This window comes from Octopus sinensis, linkage group LG9, assembly GCF_006345805.1.
Source record: "Octopus sinensis linkage group LG9, ASM634580v1, whole genome shotgun sequence".
NCBI lineage: Eukaryota > Metazoa > Mollusca > Cephalopoda > Octopoda > Octopodidae > Octopus > Octopus sinensis.
In genome coordinates, this window is record NC_043005.1 from 66954955 (window position 1) to 66979954 (window position 25000).

The following is a 25000-nucleotide window of genomic DNA, read 5'->3' on the forward strand; positions in this document are numbered from 1 at the left end:
TTAAATTTACATCTGGTGAAAATTCTTCCACTCTCATTTTCGATGTCCTTTTACCCCGATAAGTGTGGAGAACAATTTCAGATGACTTTAACGGCTTCGTTGAGTGCTTTCTAGCAATTTCCTCGATGGAAAACTGTACTTCCACGGTGGTATACATTTTACCTTTACCAGCGTATGATGTTTCTCTCCATTTCGGTTGTAAACATTTCTCCACTTGCACGTTCGGTGCTGCCATAATTCTTTTTTCCTATATATTAAAAATTTTATAAATAATGGTTCTCTGCCTACAGTATTCCCGGCCTTCTTGCAAAGCCTTGATACTTAATTAATCCCAAAATATCTACTTCAGCTGCCTTGGAATTGGCGGCAGCAACATGGGCGAAATTAATAGATTTTTCCTTTGCTTTCTCAATTTTTTGAATTACGAGCAGCGCTGAGAACACTTCACTTGATAATTCAGAATCGTTCGGCGACCCTGACTCGTCCGCCATTATATCAAACTATATTTGTTCCATAATAATGCTTTTTAAGCAATAGAAAATAATTATTTTCGCCCCTTAAAAGGTGGGAAAAAACACAATTATTTACCCTTCAATAAGGGAAATATAACAGCAAAAATTCAACAAGTTCAACAATAATAATTCCAACAGCAAATTAAACTTACTTTAAGCCACAACGAAGTGAAAAGGATGACGCCAAAGAAGTGAATGTTTAAGTGTTGAAAAAATCCGTGTATCTATTTGGCACCGAATATATGGAGAAATTCAATTTATAGGATACACCCATAAGCGATTTGTGCAATAACAAACGACTGAAAGAAGTCGATGAACTACAACAAAAAATAAAATAAACTTTCCGAAAGTTGTTTCGGAAGGTTTAATCCGTTGCACAAACACAAAAGCAAGGATTGCTATCAAAGAAAATTCAACACCTATTTTCAGGCCTAAACGGAATGTGACGTATGTGGTTGTAGACCAGGTCAATAAAGAACTAGAAAGACTGGAAGCCTGAATATAATTGAAAATATCACTCTCCAGATTTGGCTGCACCGGTGGTCGACATGAAAAAAAGTTAAGAGCGTGAACAGAGTTCCCAACATGACCCAACGACTGTTTACACACACACAATTGCCCAGTACCAAACCCAGAAGTATTTGCTAAACTAAACGGAGGTAAAATGAACACGCACCGTGGACTGTACAAGTTCAAACGACTGCCGCTTGGAGTAAATGTGGCACCCGCTACATACCAACAAATAATGGATGCGATCTTGAGTGATTGCGACTTCGCCATCCAATCCCTCGATGCTATTTTGATAAAGAGCGATTCTCGGGTGCAACACGTCGAACACATAAGGAAAGTATTCAAAGAGAATAAGTGAATATGGCCTAAAACTGACAGAAGAAAAATGCGAATTTTTGATGGCCAAAATAAGATACCTAAGTCAAGTAATCGACGAAAGTGGACGCAGACCGGGCCCATCAACGGCGACGACAATGCGCAATATGCTGCCGCCGGCGAATGTGACAATGCTATAAGCATTCCTTGGCTCGGTAAATTATTATTATTATCATTAATTATTATTGTCAAGTATATATCCCAAATATTCATAAGGTAAAGCGCCATTTAATTAATTACTAAATATAAATGTCAAATGCGTTTGAACAGAGAAGTACTCGAAAACATTTAACAAGTTAAACGATGTGTTAACTTCAGTGTTGTATTTTACGCATTTCGACCAAAAGTTAGGGATAATACTAGCTACAGATACTAGCGAGTATGAGATAGGAGCCGTGTACCTACACAAGGATAATAATGGCAGGAGAAAGGCCATGGCTCACACATCAAGAGCGTGATTGATGGCGGAAAAGAGCTAAAGCCAGATTGGAAAAGACGATTTGGCTGTTAAATTTGGCGCTCCAAAATTCAACTGGTTCATTCACGGCAGAACTTTTTGGTTGCAAACGGACCATAGGCCTCTAATAACGATATACAGTTCCAAGAAAGGAATCGCGTCACATACGGCAAACAGACTGCAGCGGTGGGGCAGATATTCGATATCTTGTTTGAAGGCAGATATTAAACTATCTGCATTCAACAAGTTGGGTCGTGCTGATGGTCTGTCACGGTTAATTCCGAGAGATAACGAACCGCTGGAGGACACCGTAATTGCAGTGCCAAGAGAGGAAGCGGAAACGAAAAAAGTGATGTGGAATATCGTGCGGAAATTACCAGTAAATTTGGAAGAAATGCAGGCCCGGTAAATGTATATCATTACTTAAAAGTAGTAGACAGCTACACAAAATGGCCTGAGGTCGCAAGGTGCAAACGACCAACCTCACATACGGTAATAAACTTCTTACACCAGCTGTTCACAAGATTTCGTATACCGGATATAATTGTCTCTGATAACGAAGCACAGTTTGTATCCTGTGAGTTTAAAAGACTCTACGAGATATTCACTTTAAAACAGAACATAAGACTATAGCACCATATCACCCAAGATCGAATGGAAGGGCCGAACTGTTGATGGATTCTTTTATGAGAGCTTTAAAGAAAGCTAATAAGGGATCCACGGATGAGGTCACGATCCAACGATTCTTAACGGTATACAGTGTAACTCCGAATTCAAACGCGCCAGAAGAAAGTTAGCCAGCAGAATTAATGTTTGCCAGAAAGGTGAAGTCAGTATTCGATAAACTGCTACCAGTGAACAAAAAAATATGTGCTAGTTAAGATATGCCAAAACTCTTTAGAATCGATAATAAGGTATATCTAAGAATGTACAAAAATGATAAGCAATACTGAGAAGGAGATATTGTAATATACATAGGAAGAATGATGTATGGTGTAAGAAGCAGAAATGGAATATAAAGAGAGATAGAAATCAGCTTAAGGAAAGAGGCATAGAAAAGGAACCAACAATAGTAGAAATACCAATGGATTGGCTATATGATACTTTCCAGGTCCAGCACCGTTGCAAGAAGTCTAAAGAAGAACACTGAGTTCCTAAAAGTAGACCCCAAAAAGAAACGATATTGTGTATATGAAAAAAGGAGGAGGAAGGGTGGATAAAAGAAATTGATTGTTAAATAAAATAATTAAAAGGGGCGACGTTGTATAGTGACACTGTACACCTTTCCCGGTAAAATGTGGTAGAAGACATAAACAGATAAGTAGCCCGTCGTCAAGTGAGGGTCAGGGGCCGAAGAATTGAGAGCCGACAGTTCTAGTGGGTATCTTGTGGTGTTATCAGTGATTGAAAGATAGAAGTCAGTGTATTACTATTCCGGTAGGAAGAGATACAGCGATATCAGATGACTAGTAGCTATTGTGGCTACTAGCGTAAAACATCAACTACAGTACAACAGCAGTCACATATCACACCAGTGGGAGGAACCCACTTTACAACATTCAAAATTTAGAAGTTATAGGGTAGAGGCTTACTTTTGCTAAGCTCGAACCGATTGTTATCATCAAAAATGCAACGGTAACAACCAGTTCATTAACATCTCAGTACAAGTTTCAAAACAATTAAAAGGCTGTTGAGGAGACTATCTGAGAATCTATTGGTCAGTACTCCATAAATTGTAATAGTTTTTGCAGCAGAAAAAAAAATTGAATCTCATAACTGACATTAAAATGATGTAAATTTTAGCGCAGATTAGTTGTGATATTATATGTTTAATTGGTCGTTAAATTGTTATAAAAAGATACATGCATAAAATCGCAAACATTTAGAAAATGGAAAATCTTAATGTTGCGTTATAAAACAAGTTAGAAAACATTCATACAAAGTGAACAAAATACGGAAAAACCATTTATCTATTTGGGTAATTTTTCTATTGGCAATGCAACAAATTCCAAACTGTTCACATGCCTTATGTATCCCTTGTATATAATGCATATAAATCAGGGGACTCTTTACGTTCTTTTCTGCAGATATTTATATACGTATAAATTAGTTAAAATACGTCGCATAATTGTTTTTTTTTTTCTGGCAGAAGGCTCAGTCGCTATCATTGCTGAATTGTTTGATATTTTGTGCGGTACTTTCTCTAAATCACGTTGGCATTCGAAAACCAAAGTAGAATAAGCTTTGGGAACTATGATATTGAACGACAGGTAAATCTCACTGCGAGGGTGAAAAGTTAGAAGAAATTGTGTTTAAAAACAATCGAAGGCAGCAAAAGAGACAGCAGATCTAAACGACCATTTTGTGTCAAACAAAATCATTCATCGTCAGTGCGATAAAATTGGACACCATGGAAGGGCTGCAATTGCTAAACTGCTTCCCTCAATCATAAACATTCATAAGCATGAAGGAAATTTTTCCTAGATCACCAGAAGTTGTCACTGAATTGTTGAATAACGTCAACCGCACTGATGAATTATGATTCTCCCTTTTCCCCACTTCGAATCGAGTTTATGTCTGAAGACAGGCCAAAGGAGTTTTTAACCCTGACTGCTTGACAACCACTCTAAATCATGTGATGATGTGGTCACCTATATCCCGTGATGATTTGGTCACCAATATATCTAGACCATTTAGTTTTTGTGCCTGGCAGGGTTTTGGTCAAGAATTGTCTGAGATACCTCCGGTACAATAATGATAGCTCGATATTCCAGGATAATATTGCGCCGATTCAGAGGGCATAGGCACTACATCTCAATATACGGAATATTTATGTCATATTTTCGAGAAGTTCCCTTCCAGGGGCGTCTCAAGTAAGTTCTATTTGGAGAATGATTTAAAATTATTCTAATAGCATTTCAGGCACTGCATGGGTCAGTTCCTCCGTGCATTAAAACTGTTGTTGATACCAAAGGTATTTCCATTATTTTGTCCGAAAATTTTATTCAGACACACACAGACACATACTCATATGAACTACACATATATACCTTAAACTATTTGTAAGAATATAGAACGACTTGTGAGTATTTATCGCTAAATCAAAACACAACTATGCGTATGTACAGCTATACCTATGTATAAATCTTTCGACACCAGCTTACCGATTATTTAATATAACGAAAATTCAAAGTAATATGCAAGCATCGATATGTATGGAAATGATAACATTAAAATTATAAGAAGAAGCTGGGAATGCAAAATTACTAAATGTATTTAGAATGAAAAATAAAAATTTGATAAAATGTATATGAATATGAATTACATATTTACTTAATACTTATTTCATATAGAGCTTGCATTTAAACACATGAAAAAGGTAATGTGTGTGAGTACACATAGTTAGACACACAAACACACTCCCATACACAGATGTATAAGTAATAGACAGAAATAATAGGTTATATACACTTATTTATTGTCGGCTTAGGTTCATATTTGGGTGCGTTCATAAGTCAATTTTATCAATCGATCTACTGATCAACCAAAGATGTAAGGAACAATCCTCCCAGCGATATCTTCGTCTTAGTCAAAAGAAATCAATTGTCAGTAGAAAAAGAAAATATATAAGAAAATATATAAGAAAATATAAAAGTATTTTATTTGGACGGTGTGGTAGTTTTACAGAACTAGGTCACCCATCAAACTATTTTCTCTCTTACCGCAGGTGAATAACATTGACACTCAGTACATTTGAGACTCTAGAATGTCTTTAGAATCAGTGGTAGACTTTTGGCATTTACTGCTACACTTTCAGTTATAATGTGAGGGGCAACATTTGCAGATATACAAAGCAAAACATAGCTAATGCATTGTCAAAGTTTTAGACATAAAGTATTAACATCTATCTAATTAATTATCAGGAAATTTATATAAGTAAAAGCAGTAAACAGAACTAATAAGAAATAGTAATCAGGGATGATAAATAAATAAACTATAACAGATAATGTAACAGTTGTACTAAGGCTACATGTAATCCTAAATTATCTAATTTTTATTAAAGCATGTGAAATAACGAATCTAATACATGATTCTTACGTGGAGTCGTAGAGTAAATTACAAAATAATATCAAATACAACCAAAGCGACCGGAAACAACAAAGGCAAAGATGGGATTTAATTTTGGATGTACTGGCCTATTCTGCCATGTCTTATGCGGTACTCCTTTTCAACGAGGACTGGGCAGCCAGAAACAACATGATCAATTGTATCCGTGAATTTTCCGCAAAGTTTGCACAAGGGGTCAGATCCATTTTTAAGGACGTTTGTATGCTAGTTTCTGGTGCGTAAACTATGATCTTGCGCTGCAATAACAAAACCTTCTCTTTCCCCTTTCAGACCAGCCCCTTGAGGCCATTGGTGTGTACGAATTTGATCACTATCTGGTGGTTAAGGTATTTTCCATGCAGGAGCTTAACTTTCCAGTTGACTTCGGTATTATTCATACAAGCCTTCTTTGGTCTTTGTTTGATTTTTTAAAATCAAAGGTAGGTTTTTCATTATTTCTGATGGTTAGTTTCTAAGTCAGGTGAAGTAATGGGAGTTCTGTCAGTATTTGGGTGTATTTTGTCATTCTTATGTTAATTTGCAGTTGGGTACCGTATGAAATGTTTTAAGTCGACAACTACGAGAAAGGCATGTGTTGGAAGTGAATAAATGTTCTGGGAGGAATACATCGTGTGTAATAGGAAGTCCGCAGTAAGTGATGCCGGACACAAACTCATAAGCAGTGTGTGAATCTTGAATATTTATGTTCAAAGGGTACAACTTCCAGCGCCACGGATAGAAGTAATACTAATAGGGGCCATAGGAATAGTAGCAGAATAGATGAGAGGGAAAAATGTGTGTCACTGAAGATGTTGATGACACCATGCAAACTACTCATGTAGTCTTTTGCAGGATAGATCAACGTTTCAGTCTGATCTATAGGTTGTAGGAGAGTTATAGTAACTTGCATCTTTCAGTTTTACAATACATGTTTCCTTTAAAATCTTGAATATTCAGATTTTTCCGGATTTAGTAATCAATCAACTCTAGCACAATAAAATAATCGCGATCCATTGTGATATATATATATATATATATATATATATATATATATATATATATATATTATATATATATATATATACACATATATAACTGTGAATATGATAACTTAGAATTTATTTCTAATTAATCTAATGAATTTGCATAAAGCTTTTAAATGTACATGCCATATGAATGATTAATTTATTCAAGTCAAAATATCTTTTTAATACGGGGACATCATACTTCATTAAATCTATAAATTATTCATATATTATTAGGTTTAACAGTTGCAATTTATTGTTAAAAGCTATTTAAGTGCCAAAGCTTTAAATAGACAACCATAAATGCATCGCTAAATAAAAGTATTCATTTAAATTTACGATAGTGAAAATTAAATAACTTTTGTGTAACATTTTTCGTATAGCATTGCTTGAGAATGACTTCAAAGCATAGTAATATAATTTATGCAATATAATAAAAATGTCTGCTAAAATAGGTATTCAGAAACTTAAATATGCTTTGAAGAACATTAGAATACGAGAATTGTGAATTTGTTTCCGTGATTTAAAACTTGGACTAGTTATAATTAGACGATTTTGAACTATTCTTGCCCTGCTCTCTTTTTCACATTGTCACATCTGTTTAGTTTGTTTTCCATCATGCTCAAGTGAATAGAACGACTCCGGAAAACTCGAGCCGTCTTGAGTCACTGGATTTACCGTAAACTATCAATACAAATGCTGTTTATTGTACATCAACTTCTCCTAACTGCATGACGATGGTTTATACCTACTGGACATAGCTGGTGAAGTTATATTCTCCACTGTATCCGGAAGTATGAGCAACAGTAGTTTCTCTAACCTGTTATTGTTGTTCTTCATCTCCTTTCACTCTTTCATGGTGGGATTTCTTTTCTGTACGACAATTATTATATTATTTAATCTCAGAATGAGATTGAAACAGTAATCGCGTGATAATGTAAAGTATAGAAGCCATCTTATCATGGCTAACCACATTGGGGAGGGGGTTGTTACTGTAGCTTTATAGCCCCAAGAGATCTTCGTCTCTAGCTGGCTCTAAACACAATATCTGTGTCTTTGGAAGGGATGGCCTCCCTTTGCAAATGATAGCAAAAGAGGCTGATTGATATCTAGCTCAGATTCCAGGAAACCCCAAAATGGCAGAAATTCAAAAGATAGTGCTCATGGGAATTGCTCATATCCTACGCAAAATACTTTCTATGTAATCTCAAGTCTTAAAACAAACATAATTTTCTTATGGATTCTTAAACACTCTCTAGAACAATACTAAGTACAAAACCAAATATATGGCACCCTAGGCATAATACCAACGTGACCTTCCAACTTGTTGTCTCTTGAGGTCTCTGGGTGAGACTTGGAGCCAACTTGTACAAATGTAAAGCAAAAGTCAAACATATAATAATAATAATAATAATAATAATAATAATAATAATAATAATAATAATAATAATAATAAAAATAAAAATAATAATAATAATAATAATAATAATAATAAATAATAATAATAATAATAATAATAATAATAATAATATCATTAATTAAATAATACACACGAAGAAACGCAGTTTGGAGGGCAAATATATCTGATATATTGAGAAAAAACAACAGACGAAACAAGAAGTTTTCTTTTTCTATTGTTTAAGCAATAAGGAAGGTTTGAAAGAAGGCTGAGTTAGAAGAAATCACTAACGTTGGCAGGAATGTTTCATGCTTTCCCTTGAGTGTTGAATAACCTTGCAAATCAACGAGTAATCACATGAAGCTATAACAACAGAAATAGAGAAGATGCTGCATATAAATACAACTAGAAGGCACGGAATCCTGACTAAAATATTTCACAGGGACAGAAAAAAAGGTAGCTATGATAAAAAGAAATTAAATTGGGGAAAAAACTGAAATACGCCAGAGAACAGAGAAATTGATGTAAGGGGTTGTATGTCTCTAAAGACCAATTTCTGGTCCCAGAAGACATAATCGAAGTGTGTTGTAAGAGAAAACGGTGTTTAGCATGACGTGAAGTGCCTAGTAGAAAGATTTTCACCACAGTATTCTCTCACACGTTTATCCTGATACATTAGCTGTTACTAAAATGACAGCTTTATAAGATGCATTGAGCATGTCAAGATTAAATAGATAAGCTAGAGACTTATAAATGGTAAACCGTTCTCCATGAAAAAAGAATTATGTCAGGGGATTTTGTGTATCACAACATTTACGTCTGACACTAACCCTATCAAATCAATTTGTTAAACTGCCCTAGATTGGATAAATCAACCACCTCCTCTATATCTATTAAAGGTAACAGATAACTAGAAACACTCTTTCAGACATGGATTTATTAGAGAAACCAATATGCGATTCGGATTAAAAAATGTGCAAATGCAAATTCGAAGAGAGAAATATTAAGAACGTTAACATAGTACTAATTTAAACACAAGAGAATTCGACCAAACGCATAAATACATCCAGTAAAGAATCGATGAATTTAACAGAGCACAACAAGCAGAAAGGACGGAAAGGAGTTAGCAAGAAATATTATATACGCATTAGATAATTAACAGACCTAAAGGCAACAATAACGTAATCTGCATAATTACATTAGCTGTACAAGTAATAAGTTGTAGTTATAAAATTCTCAATTGAATGCTAAATGAACTAGCTAGCCAGACTAGGCTAAATAATAAGAAATATAATTACTTTATTTAGAATACACTACACAAAACGCAACACAGGAAGATTATATTTACCATGTATAAGAGTGTAATGCAACGTGGCAGCATATATTCAATACAGGGATACAAAATTATATACTATTCTTATTCCATAATTAATGCAACATTTGGATCTAGAATAAAAATTGCATTCGGTGCTAATACCTGGAGCTTCCGTGAAATATGTATATTGTAAAGGATTCTAAAACATGTAGACGAACACATAACAAAAACTGCAGCATATAAATATAGACAGCACGCAGAAAATAACGCTACATGGTACCGCAGGTATACTGCATAGAGTAAGTTTATACCAACAAAACAACAAGACCCCATAAAACATAGGCAAATCATAGAAATGCTTTGGTAAGTAGATCAGGGAAATAACAGAACATAGATAAAATCATTGAAAAGTTAGTTCTATTATATGTGCAAATCCTAAAAATTAGGGTACGGTTTTTAGAGGTTTACATCAACTGCTGTAATGGATTAGCATCATATTTAATAATAATAATAATAATAATAATAATAATAATAATAATAATAATAATAATAATTATAATAATAATAATAATAATAGTCAATAAGATGATTTTGGAAGATTGTCATAAAACACAAAAACTTATCAATAGCCTGGGTAGACTATAAAGAAGTTTTTGATTGTCTACCACATAGCAGGATTGAGAAATGTTTGGAAATTTATAAAATAACACCTACTCTGCGAAACTTCTCATCTGTATGTATGAGATCATGGATAACATCGACAACTTCGAATAGTGACACTGAAACTTTCAATGCTGGTGATGTAAAAATTTCATGTAGCATTTTCCAAGGTGACTCTCTATTACCACTCCTCTTTTCTCTAACTTTAACATCTCTTTTGCAAATGCTCGATGATGTACAATATGGCTATATATATTCTTGATAAAAATATAAATCATCTCTTTCACATGGATGACTTAAAGTTCTTTGCAAAACTGGACCCACAACTAAAGGGCTTACTGGTAACAGTTCATTGATAAAATCAGGATGAATTTTGGCCGAGATAAATAAGGAATAGCTTCCTTTATCAGAGAGAAAATGATAGAAAAATCCAACGTTAATCTTGAGCAAGAGAATGTTATAAAGAATTTAGAACCAGCGAAGAGCTACAGATACCTAGCGGTGTTTGACGGTGACCAACATCTTAAAGTACAGCAATAGCCCAATATGTCGTGTATATAAACAACAAAATGAATCCATCGATCATGTTGTCTCCATGTGCAACATTCTTGCACCTACAGAGTATCTCAACAAGCATGATAGAACTGCACGATATATTCACTAGGGAATTTGCAAAGACTTGGACCTTTCCAATGATAAAAGTCGGCGGGAACACAAGCGACCGTCAGTGAAAATGACCAAAAATGGAAGCAATTCAAAAGATATTGCTCATAGAAACTGCGCATATCTTATGTAAAAATGTTGTCTATGTTATCCCCCAAACATTTTAATCTGTCAAAATACTTTTAAATGTACATAATAGCAAACACGTTTCACACTCATCTTAACATCACACTATCATCATATAATAAAACTTACTTTTAAAACAAACTTCTAATTCACTTGTTCTCTGTTATTGCACACATACAATGCAAAAGCCAAATATATAACAACAACAACAACAACAATAATAATAATAATGATAATAAATGCCTTGATTCATTATCAGGCAGTGGCTCTCATGACTTTTGATCTTAGCTGATTGGGAGTGTTAACATGTATATTGCTTTGTCTTGATATTAAAGACAGGCTACAGCAAATATTCTGCTGAATACCACAAGTTTGCTTGACTGTGGTTTGACAATAATGAGTTGAGCATGTCTCTTAGTGGCTGAAGATATGTTAATCTCTGATCACGAGCAGAAGTATAGGGGAGCATCATAGCCATGTATTGAGAGGAATTCTTTGGGGTTTGAGCAATTCACCTCTGGACACACAGATGTTTTGTTCATCATCCTTAAAACAAGCCTCATTCCGTCTTGTGTGGAATGGGCTTCTCGACCTGAAGAAAATTGTAACTGGACCCCACCTGCAAGGTCATGCACTGTTTATCTTGATATCGAAGGTGACCTGGCATCTACGTTTATTTTCTGTAACCCAATGTTAGGATTCTTTTCTTTTCGAAGAAAATAATCTTTTGAGTGTATATGAATAACAATAATGAAAATAATAACAATAATAATAATAATAAAGCTAATAATAATACTAATAACAACAACAACAATATTATTAATAATAATAATAATAATAATATAATAATAATAATAATGATAATAATAATAATAATAATAATAATATAATAATAATAATAATAATAATAATAATGATAATAATAATAATAATAATAAATAATAATAATAATAATAATAATAATGATAATAATAATAATAATAATATAATAATAATAATAATAATAATAATAATAATAATAATATAATAATGATAATAAATGCCTTGATTCATTATCAGGCAGTGGCTCTCATGACTTTTGATCTTAGCTGATTGGGAGTGTTAACATGTATATTGCTTTGTCTTGATATTAAAGACAGGCTACAGCAAATATTCTGCTGAATACCACAAGTTTGCTTGACTGTGGTTTGACAATAATGAGTTGAGCATGTCTCTTAGTGGCTGAAGATATGTTAATCTCTGATCACGAGCAGAAGTATAGGGGAGCATCATAGCCATGTATTGAGAGGAATTCTTTGGGGTTTGAGCAATTCACCTCTGGACACACAGATGTTTTGTTCATCATCCTTAAAACAAGCCTCATTCCGTCTTGTGTGGAATGGGCTTCTCGACCTGAAGAAAATTGTAACTGGACCCCACCTGCAAGGTCATGCACTGTTTATCTTGATATCGAAGGTGACCTGGCATCTACGTTTATTTTCTGTAACCCAATGTTAGGATTCTTTTCTTTTCGAAGAAAATAATCTTTTGAGTGTATATGAATAACAATAATGAAAATAATAACAATAATAATAATAATAAAGCTAATAATAATACTAATAACAACAACAACAATATTATTAATAATAATAATAATAATAATAATAATAATAATAATAATGATAATAATAATAATAATAATAATAATAATAATAATAATAATAATAATAATAATAATGATAATAATAATAATAATAATAATAATAATAATAATAATAATAATAATATGATAATAATAATATAATAATAATAATAATATAATAATAATAATAAATAATAATAATAATAATAATAATAATAATAATAATAATAATGATAATAATAATAATAATAATATAATAATAATAATAATAATAATAATAATAATGATAATAATAATAATAATAATATAATAATAATAATAATAATAATAATAATAATAATAATAATAATGCTCTGCCTAAGCAAATCCCGTAGACGAAAACGGTGTTCATCTTAAGGCATACCGACAATGTTTTGTATGATCAATGAAGAGAAAGAGGATTGTTTCAACTCACGGAACAGAGAATATATGATCAAGCTACAGCAATAAGAAAAAAATCGTTGATTCACAGATTTAGAGCTCGAAGCTATCAAATGACGGGTATTGGAAAACAGCAGCTGGGGAAACGATGGAAATAGAGTTCCTACTGATAAATGTAATCTCATAGCAGAAAACAGAGGTAAAATTCTAATAAAACACAGGAACAGAACAATGATAGCTTGCTCGATGAGAGACATATAGATAGTTTGAAAGAAGACAATAAAACTAATGATGACATGACAGATGGGCAAAAAGGCAATCTATGACAGAATACAGTCAAGGCTACGGGAGAACGACAGCGAGAATATTTACAACCGTAAAAAGGTTGACCGGTGGAAATTGAATCAAGTGACGAAAAATGAGAATGAAATTCTGAAATACATCAGATCAAAGAACATCACAGAAACGAATAGTCTGATCAAAGCAGCAAGTATTTCGTAGCAGAAAATGTCGGTGTTGATGTCAAGAAAAAGAAATATAATGGGAGTAACAAAAGAAAATATCCGTGGCGGAAAAGAAGAATACAGGGGATAGATAAGCTCTCGAACGAGACATTTCTATGTTAGACCGAACAGAAAATGGGGACCTTAAAAGCGAACCAAAATACGCGGTAGTGAACAGGAAGTATAATATTGAAACAAAAGGGCCTGAAATTGGGAATGGAGGAACTGAAACAGCGCCTCATTGCAAAGAAAGCAAAGACGGTAAGTTACGATGACAATGAAGGGATACCAGCCGAATAGGTTATTCAGAGTAGATTAGAAGAGAGTCTACAAAGCAATAAATGGAGAGTGTACAGACGAAAAGTTCATACCAGATAATATTGAAAGCCAAATGTTTGGGTATGACATATGGAGCAAACACAAGGAGCACAGAGAGGATGCGGAATGGTTGCAAGAACTGAAACAAACAGTAGTATGTCCAAAACAGGCAGAACTAGTCATTTCAGTTAGGGAAGTGAAGGAAATGTGCAAAACAAGTGGGGCAGCTACTTTTGATTGTGGTTGGAAAAGTATTTGCCCATATTCTGTTAGATCGTTTAAATACCTCCATAGTTCCAAATACAGTGTCTGAGCCTCAGAGTGGTGTCCGTTCTTCCAGAGGTACAGATGATTGTATCTTTACTATCAGACATTTTCAAGAAATGTGCAGAATTTTGAACAGAATCTTGCCCTATAGCATTGCCTTGTTGATTTGAGCAAAGCCTTCGATGCTGTTAATCTCAATGCTCCGTGGCTAATTCTAAGGAAAATAAGTTGCCAGGAAAAAATCGTAAACATGCTTACAGCTTTGCATCGAGATATGAAAGATAGAGTTAACTTTGGTTGTAGGTTCTGAATCTTTTGCCGTGGAAAATGGAGTAAAGCAAGGCGACATTGATGCCCCGAACCTCTTTGCAATATACTTTGCTGTTGTATAGTCACACGCTTTTCAAAATTCTGAGGGGGTTTTTACATAAAATATCGAACAGGGAACGTTTTTATCTGACTAGACTGAAATTGAAAACGAAACTTTTCACTTCACTCATTAGGGAACTTTTATACGCTGATGATTACAATATTGTCAGTCATTCTGAAACAGGTCTGCAATCTCTTGTATCTGCATTTAACTCAGCTTGTGATGATTTTGGCTTGACCATCAACTTGAAAAAAGAAAAACAGTCGTAACGCATTAACCTGTTTTTTTTTGTTAAGGGTAAGTTACTTGCGGTTGACGATTCGTTTACCTACTTGGAAAGCTCTGTACAAAATGATAGAAAACTTGATACGGAAATACATCTGCGAATTCAAAGGGCAGCAAAAGCATTTAGTGGCCTGGAGTCACGCGTTTGGTGCCAGCGACATAAATAACAATACAAAGCTGTCTCTTTACAAATCATTCGTCTTACCATCTCTGTTGTATTGTTCTGAAATATGGACTTGTTATAAAAGGCATTTTAAATTGTTAGACCAATTCCACCAAAAATGCCTTCATCACATTTTAAATATTAAATAGAGTTATTTTGCTCCAAACATAGATCCCTTTGCATCTGCAGACATCACCTCAACTAAATCGATGATTTGGGAAACCAAATGAGATGGTGTAGCCATATGGTTCGAATGGCGATTGAAGGCATTCCCAACAGCTGGTTTATGGTGCGCTTGCAGACGGGAAAGGCTATCTGCGTAAACCGAAAAAAAAGATTTAAGAACGGCGTAAGGATAACTATGAAGTCAATTGAATGGATCCAGAGGACTTAGAATCCGTTGAGTTGGATCGAACTGGATGGAGAAGAAAAGTGTGGAGTGAAGAGAAAGATTTTGAAGAGGCCAGAATAACGCATGTAAGGCTCAATACAGATTTAAGGAAGAATGTTACGATCGAGACGGTGAATCACAATGTTGGTACAGGGGGTGGCCAAATTCTGTATAATATATATATATATATATATAGATATATAGTGAAATACGTATAGGAATAAACAAACAAGCGGAAAAAACGCACAGAAGGTTCAGTTCAAAAGCATATACTAAACGAAAGGAAAACAAACATAGAAGGTCACCAACTCTTCATCACTTAACGTCCAGGGGTTCGGCCGCAATTGTGTGACACACACACACACACACACACACACACACACACACACATATATATATATATATATATACATATATATATATATATATATATGTAGAGGCGCAATGGCCCAGTGGTTAGGGCAGCGGACTCGCGGTTGTAGGATCGCGGTTTCGATTCCCAGACCGTGCGTTGTGAGTGTTTATTGAGCGAAAACACCTTAAGCTCCACGGGACTCCGGCAGTGGGTGGTGGCGCTCACTGCCGTACTCCTTCGCCGCAACTTTCTCTCACTCTTTCTTCTCTTGGACTGCTCGCTTAGCCAGCGGGGTGGCGTCATTTGAAGGCTAAAACAATGCGAAGCGCATTGTGACCAGCGATGTGTAACAACATCTGATAGCCTGGTCGGTGACGGTGACGAGGATCACGGTGATATATATATATATATATATATATAGAAGGTTCCGAATCATAGTTGGCTGTGGAATATGTGCACTGAATATTATGTAAGCATATAAGCAAAAATAGATTTTAAAATATAAAGGTTTCTTGTACTTACGTTTATTGGCTGAACGCTCTCGCCTATTGTTGTCGTTTGTATTAACATTAGAATGCATCAAGAGCTTATAGTAGCTATCTCAATTAACCTGAAAAATAGAATAAAGATAACTGATTCATTCGATGAAATATTTTCAAAGTTGATTAAAACAATTCTTCAACTATGCACATGCCTTCTCGCACAGACAGAAACATACACGAGCATATTAAATGAGCTAATGAACAACGAACATTGACATTTAGATTCATAAAATTTTCGAGAGGGCGAATGAACTTTTACTACAATATTTGGGTGAACTACAACTAATGCATTATTTATATTTCTCAATAGAAATCCAATTGCAAAGACGGTTTGCCCCGTGCTGAAAATCACAGTAGCTATCTTCTGTTGACCTTTAGTGCTCCAAAGTCAATTTTAGCCAGCAAGATTTCTATTCAGCTTAACAGCAGAAAGCGATTCTATTATCAGATTACCGTTGTACATGACCCTTGTGCAGTGTTCCTAATATGCATTTGGCTTAAACAATAAAATTCAACAAGTTTAGTATCTTACATGATTGCTTAGCTACATGCAGTAGTCAGATAAAATAATTGATGTAAATTGGATTCTACTTTATTATCCGGAATGATTTATTGATTTGAAAACAGTTTAAGTGCACGGAAGCTTACAGCACTGTATGAATAGAATTTCCAAGACGGATACCTAATATATATTTCTAAGTGCATTCTGTTGTTCTTCTGCCGGTTCATTCCAGTATTACAAAACGTACCACAGCATCATATGTTTGTTTTATTATACATGATCTCATATTAAGTTTTTGTACAGCATCTGTATATTTTAACTACATTTTAAAACATCTGTATGCAGATAATGCTCGCAAATATTTTAGAAATCATTGCTTCAAGAGAGAAAATTCATTGGAATCATCCTCGTTGGAATGAGGAAATTTTCTATCCTTTGGTAAATATGTCTACGAGACAATCCGCTTGAAATACAAACGTGTCACTCCATTACCATAAATTCCTAGCAGCATGTTGACGAACATATATTACATGCAATATCGTCAAATAACTTAGGTTATCAAATGGGATATACGATGATTACTTGCGATTAACGTACAACGTCTTAAAAACTGCATTGCTCTGCAATAAATTCTGTGCGATAAACGAATTAACGGATACATTTTGATTTTCATGGTGAGTTAATTAGTAATTTTTATTATAGAAGGCATGCGTGTAGATGATTAACACCTACTAAAAGTCATTAAATTTTTGAAGTAATTTAGCAAAATTATACTTATCCATCAACAGGGAAGTCTATTGTCATTTCGAAGCAAATTACCTCTTCGCATTATCCACAGCTAATTTCAATGACCATAAAATAATTTTGCTTGAACTTACTTTATTCTCATTTACAAATAATAAGCTAAGGAGGTTATCACCATGTAGGTGAAAATTTTAACGATCTTAAAATTTCTGCGATCAGTACTTTTGCAAATGTATTTTCCGAGAAAACATATGTAGTTATGTTAGCATCCAGAATAACTATCCAATAACTACCGCGGAAATTATTCTGGCTCTTTAAGACCGACTACCAAAACTTCTACACTAAATACATCAATTCCCGATCTGTACTATATCCACGGATATCTTGCTTTAAATGAACGTTATACAGTATGTAGTAGACGGAAGCAACTAATACTGTAAGTCAAAACAGAATCATCAAAGACTTTGTTAGAAATTTCAGAAGAGATTAATGATTTCTTTTTAATTAGTTGAAATAAGCTGTTCAGCACTGCTAATTAAATTCCTCATATATCTGTGACAGCTGAATAAAATTTGACAGGAGATATCTGTCAACGGTTCATACAAATATTATTAATACTGATGACAGTCCACGTTGAACTACAGAAATACTAGCAAAAAGCAAATTAGGAATAATAATAATAATAATAATGATGATGATGATGATGATGATGATGATGATGATGATGATGATGGTGATGACGATGATGATGATGACTACGATGATAATGATGAAACGAAAGTATGAGCAACATCTTGAATGAGTGCAGTGCACTATCACGAAAGAATATAAACTTAGAAACACCTGTGTATATAAAAAAAAATATGCATCAGGATATTAGGCGTGTGTGTGGCTTCGAAAAAAGAGGAACGTTGCATGAGTATGAACAAGCCAGAAGCTGTGACAGAATATGAGAATTACAGTTTATTATGGACGTCCCAATAAACCCTGACATGCTGTTGAGGCAAGAAGACCAAATGTGATTATAGATAATAAAATAAATAGTAAAATAATAGACTTTGAATTTCCCTATGATAACAAAGTCGATTCCAAAGAGATGAATAAAAGAACTATCGGGCTGTAGCCAAATAAATGGAGAGACTGTAAAAGACTAAGAAACCAAGGACCGAAATGCTACATAAAAAACTTAAAGACAAATTAATATATAACAATAATAATAATAATAGTAGTAGTAGTAGTAGTAACAATAATAATAATATTAATAATAATAATAATAATAATAATAATAATATAATAATAATAATAATAATAATAGCAACAACAACAACAACAACAACTTGAAGAAGAATAGCGCGATGCGATTTGTAATAATGATTGATTCTTTTTATTGAACGGATTGAACGATATTTCGACAGATTGTGTGTCTTCCTCCATGTCAAAATGTAAAATTAGAAAAATAAATGCCAAAACAAAAAAGAGAGAAAGAAACGCAGAAACACAGGAATTGAAAATATGTACGAGGAAATCCTGCATCCGCTTTCACTTTTTCAGAACTGGTAACAAGGAAAGAGAAAAAAGAAGACAAGAAAGAGACTACTTCGTCAGTTTTGTGTAAATGCGATGACAATCACATCATTTTATTCATTCCTTCAGCGCGTGTCTTATGCAGTTCACAAATATATTTCTCCTCATGCATTTGGAGTACTGAGAATGTAGTAGAATCAGGATATATTCTTGAACTGTGCACTTTCAGGTGTTCCTAAGAAGTATAACCGTTCAATATGAAATGTTCAGCAAGTTCCGTTGAACTAATGCTATTAGCGAACATTACACATCAAAAGCCTGTAGAGTATGGGCCATAAGCTAACCGTCCCAATATGAATTATATCTTTGTTACTGCACTACGCAGCCGTCACTTAAACCCATCGAACAATCTCTGTGCGCTCGTGTTTCAGCAAAGTCTCCTTTATTCTGATAACACATTTTTGTTTTTCCGGCCGATGAAATGTTTGAGAGGCTAATCTAATTGTTCTCTTTAGTTTGAATTCACTACAAGCTGACGATGGATACTAATTTGACCCGGAAAGATTTCCGCACCGGGAGGACAAGAAATGATACTAATAACCTACCATATAACCATTTGATGTCTATAGGAAAATTGAAATTATGTGCAAAAGTCGAAACATCCAATTTCTTTGTCGTAGATATTCCGTATGAAAGAATGTGTCGAAAAGATAGGTACCTCTTAAATGCTTCCCCATAAATAATGATGAATGGTTTTAATAAAATATCTCAATAGACACATAACTAGCAAAGGGGAGGATAGGCAATAACGAATTGAGTAAGAGACTAGTTTCTCCGGAGAAAAGAGAAAACCTATTTGGGAAAACCTTGTTCAACCTCAGCAAAAATAATTTCCGTTATAAAGTGAAATGTCTAGGATTCAGTTTTCTCGAAGGAATAAAGAGAGGTAAGAAGTTATTTGTAATATTGGCAGAAGTTTAAGATCAAAATTTGTCCGTGACGAAGGGGGAATGATATTATGGTCCAAATAAGAAGTGTCGTCTTTGTGAAACCACTGTAGATGATTATAACACGTATAATCTGCGTCTTATCGTAAAAGATATAAGACGAAATAAATCTGACTTCTACCTTACATTTGTGTTACCAGTTATGAGATAAGTGCAGCATATCTTTTCTTCAAAATACTGATAGGGCACAAGAAGTGTGTTAGTAACCAGGTGGAGATGTCTTCCTGGGGCTACAAGCTACAGTAGCATCAACCCTTAAGGGTTAACCACATTTAAGTGGCAAATATACTTCACGATGTCGTGCAGCTACTGTTTATACCACGCTCAGAGATTTATTATTCCTTGTTTCCACTTTTTCGACACTAGTGACTTTCGTCACTGGAAAAAAGTTTATATATATTTGGATTGAGAACCCATCGCCAACCGGTGGTTGTCACACGTTGATGACGGGTCAATATTCAGAAACTCTGGTCCGTGTGTATCTCGTCAGGCTGGAGATGGGAAAGATGACTTCCCTTTGCAAATACTGATAGGGCAGAGAAAGTGTGTCAAAAGCCTGCTGGAGGAGATGTCTTTTTAGGGTTACAAGGTACAGTAGCATCAACCGTTAAGGGTTAGCCACATTTAGGAGGCAAATATACTTCACAAATACTTTAAAACTTTTTGCTTTTATTTACGCTAAAACTCGTCAAAAATAGACTTTAATTAGAAATTATTAACATAACTAGTTACGGTTAATAGATAGTTCAAATTATAACTTAATTATTGGTGAAAAAACACCCCGCCCTCCATTTGTTTGTCATTAGTTAATGCTGAAGGAGTGTATCTTCTAAGAAGAGCTCTGTGAAACGTGATCGTTTAGAGCTAACTACAGTAATAATGACAATGATGATTATGAAGATAGTATTGCATTTGCAAAACGATTAAACAGAAAAATGTACCGCATTAATGGAAGAAAACCAAATATATGACAAGATGAAATTAAAAAGGCAAAATAAAATGAAATGAAGGAGCATTATAAGCGACAGTGGTAACTGATATTTCTATCACTGCTAAAAGTAGAAAATGGCATATATCTTAAGCAAGGGAGTTATAAAAGTCAATAGCAATGACATTAATACAAGATACATTATTCAGTTTGAGATTATGAATATTCATGAAATGCTAAATATAAAATTAAGAAATATTGAAGATTTTGAGTAAGGGGGAAAATTAGACAAACAGAAGCGAAGACATGAGTAATAAATAATACAAATGGCAATAGGGTGCTGTAGAAGCTAATATAAACAGCGCAGTTACCTGCCATTGTCATAATACTGAACAGGAGAGCTACTTTCAATTAGTTAGCCTTTAGCTAGTGTGGAATATTACAATATCATTTTCAAACAAGTAATAAGCTGCATCAACATCTTACTATTATTATTGTCATGTTCTTAGCTTTTGTTACATGAGAGCATACGTATGAATAGAAATGTAAGCAAGAACGTTTTAACTGTTCATATTTTTTCTGTAGGATAATTGACAGGATGAAGTGTTGCAAATTTTGTCGGAGATACTTTATGTAGTGGCTTATTAAATAAAATCTTTTGTTGAAAATCAGAAACAAATTAACAGAGAGTACGTTTGAATGAAGAACTTAACAGAAGAAATTGCTGTATAACAACCGAGTTAAATGAGATCTGCCAATGGTTATACGTACATATTTCCTGTACCTCAAAAATGTGATTCAATATTTGCTTCACATTCTTGCACATGGCCAGAAATTTCGAGAGAGAAGATAAGTCGATTACATACAGCCCAGTGTTCAACGGGTAACTATTTTATGGACCTCGAAAGTATAAAATGGAAATACAATCTCGGCGGAATTTGAACCCACAACTTTAAGACGAATGAAATACCGCTAAGCATTTTTCCCGGTGTGCTAACGATACAGCCTGCTCGTAGCCTTATATTGTCTTCCCCTACTATAAAATTAACAGAGGCTGTGAGCCGGTAGAATCGTTAGCACGCCGGATAAAACGCTCGGTGGAATTTCGTCCATCTTTACGTTTTGGATTCAAATTCCGTGGACGTGAGCTTTGCTTTAATCCCTCTACGAGTTGATGACTTCAGGCGATGTATTCAATTTGCGCTTCCCCGAATTCGCTGGTCTTGTGCCATAATTTGAAACCAATAGTACTAAATTAACAAAGGCGGTGATCTGGCAGAATCGTTAGTATGCAAGGACAAATACATAGCGGCATTTCGTTCCTGTTCAAGTTTACATTCCGTCGAGACAGGCCTTGCATTATATCCTGCTGGAATCGATAAAATAAGTGCCAGTTAAAAATGGAGTCGGTATGAACGACTTACTTCTTCCCGAAATTACTGGACTCGTGCTGGCTCTGAAATCAATATTACTAAATTAATATAAATACTTGTAACCTTCTGAATCTCTTCTCTCTTTTGCAAATACAATTGTAGTTCGAAAGCCATATCTATTTTTGACTGAAAACCATTTTAGTTATAAAGAATATAATTTTTGGAACTTTGAAAAGAAAGAGAAGAAGGTTTTAAATTAATACAGGACAGTATTAAACAGGAAAGGAGAAAGTCGTAAAGTGACTGGTACAGGAAGTGAAGATCGGGTGCGAAGAGAAATGGAATTTGGTCTGTGGGAGTGTTTGTGTAAGAGGCAACAATGCGGTAGTTTTGCTGATAGATTGAAATCAGTGGTGACAGCTTCTATGACTGAATAGGAGAGGCCACATGTAAAGAAGTGATATTCAAATTTGTGTTTCTAAATGTGGCTATGGATAATGGACATAGCATATGTGAAATGAGAAGATCTATAATTGAAACTCGAATGAGTGTCGGCAGAGAGAAAATAACTTCTGAAATGTGAAAGTAACTGACAAATATGGTCATGACAACAGAGATGAATTCTGGGGGAATAATACCGCTGTTAATGAAGAGTATAAAGTAAGATCAATTCTGGGAAAAGAATTAGCACCAATGTGCTTAGCGATCTAAGTGTTTATATTGTAGGATTGACCCAGAGAGTTGTCTAAATGTTTGATCTTTAGATGGTTGAACAATAGACTATAATAATTTTAACTAATGTTAGTGTGTATAGCTTTCACCGATAACTGTAGATGAAGCCTTTGGGATGGAGAACAAGGTTTAATTATTATGTAATCGCAGTCTATAATCTGTAAGAAGTTTCACTTTAATAAACGATTGTTTCAAATTCGTCATTAGGCGCCATTAGCAGTATAGAGCAATAGAGCAGATTATATCATTATTGAGAATCAGAAAGATATATTATATTCATTCTACCCAACACAGCCTGTAAGTCTGTTGCTTCCTCTCTCTTACATACATAATACGTACATACATACATACATACATACATACATACATACATACATACATACATACATACATACATACTACATACATACATACATACATACATACATATCACCCACCTCATTAGCAGCTACCACAAAATGTAGATGATAACTGTGTGATATAGCTAATAAGACTATTTACAATGATATCCTCATGGAGTGCGGTCCTAAGGTATCCATCAAAAACATGTCAAGACCAGCAAGTATTCACACTTTTAAAAACAAGGAATACTGGTGGAAGACCCCAATAAAAACACCAATTCGGTGCAAACCTTACAGACGTGATATTGTTATGTGGACTAGAAACAAAAGTCATCAAATGCTGCCCAACGGATGCGACTGTAAGGAAAAAGTGAACATTTATGGCGAATTATTGCGGTCATACACCATTTCTACCTAACATCATAGGATCATTAGTGTATGTACCAACATAAACCTAGAAATACTCAGAATCTCCAAATCCAGTTTATTAGTGGAACAGTGAAGAATTGTAACACATTCCAAAAATTCTCCATCTGAGATTCTTATGTAAATAGATGCACATAACGACTTAAATATATTCTTTAACCTTATAAAACAAGCCTTCTGTAGTTTTTTCACTCTTTTCTATTTTATATATATATATATATATATATATATATATAATGTGCGAGTACATATCAACCCAATAACGTTTCTTTTCTGCTACAGACGGTGTGATTGCCTGTTTGTGGAATGCTTCCCTTCAAACAATCAACTTTAACTTACTGAAACACACATACTTCACCGATTTAAGTTAAGTCCATTTTCCGTTTATCCTACTACATTGAATGAGGCAAACGTTATTCATCATTGTTTGTGTTACGTGAAAAATCGTTATCGATATAGCAGTAATGCTTGAGAAGATGAAAATATGTTGGAGAATTCTTATACATCGAAATATTCATAATTGATTCTTATTTGCAAACAATGATAACATTTTCTCTTGAGCATTAATTTTGAGACTTTAATAGTCATCCCTTATTCTTTCGTAAGGCTAACAATGGTTGTTAGGGATTTTTGTTTTCCTCATCAATTAATTAACGATAATGTCCTTCTCTTGCTGTATGTCGCTTTCATTTCACACTAGGCAATCTTATTGACTGAATTGATAGGAGCCATTTTCTTACTTTCCATCATATCTTATTCACACCAGAACGGAAAGTATTTACCGCTAATTCTATAATTATTTTAGTGCATTAACCATTTTACAATCAGTTGTAATTGTGAAAATTTATAGACAAACAGAACAATGGCTTCAAGAAATTAGCTTTCATTTCATTCAATATATTTTATTTTATTTTATTCCTTAATGTCTGTAAAACACATTTCTAAATAGCACTAATTGCTACGAATTTTATACACCAAATGTCTCAAAATATAAGCAGATTAAACCCCAACGTTTATCATCTTATCAAAAAGAGAAAAC

At 34.1% G+C, this 25000-nt stretch overlaps 1 protein-coding gene across 5 annotated transcripts in view; it reads right to left on the bottom strand.

Annotated features, from left to right (window-relative positions):
* LOC115215680 overlaps positions 1 to 25000 on the bottom strand; it is a 334565-nt gene that overhangs the window by 188174 nt on the left and 121391 nt on the right. For all 5 annotated transcript variants that reach the window (XM_029784948.2, XM_036506022.1, XM_036506020.1 and 2 more), the window contains one exon: positions 16365 to 16452. The gene's annotated coding sequence lies outside the window, so the exon portion shown is untranslated. The remainder of the gene's footprint in view (positions 1 to 16364; positions 16453 to 25000) is intronic.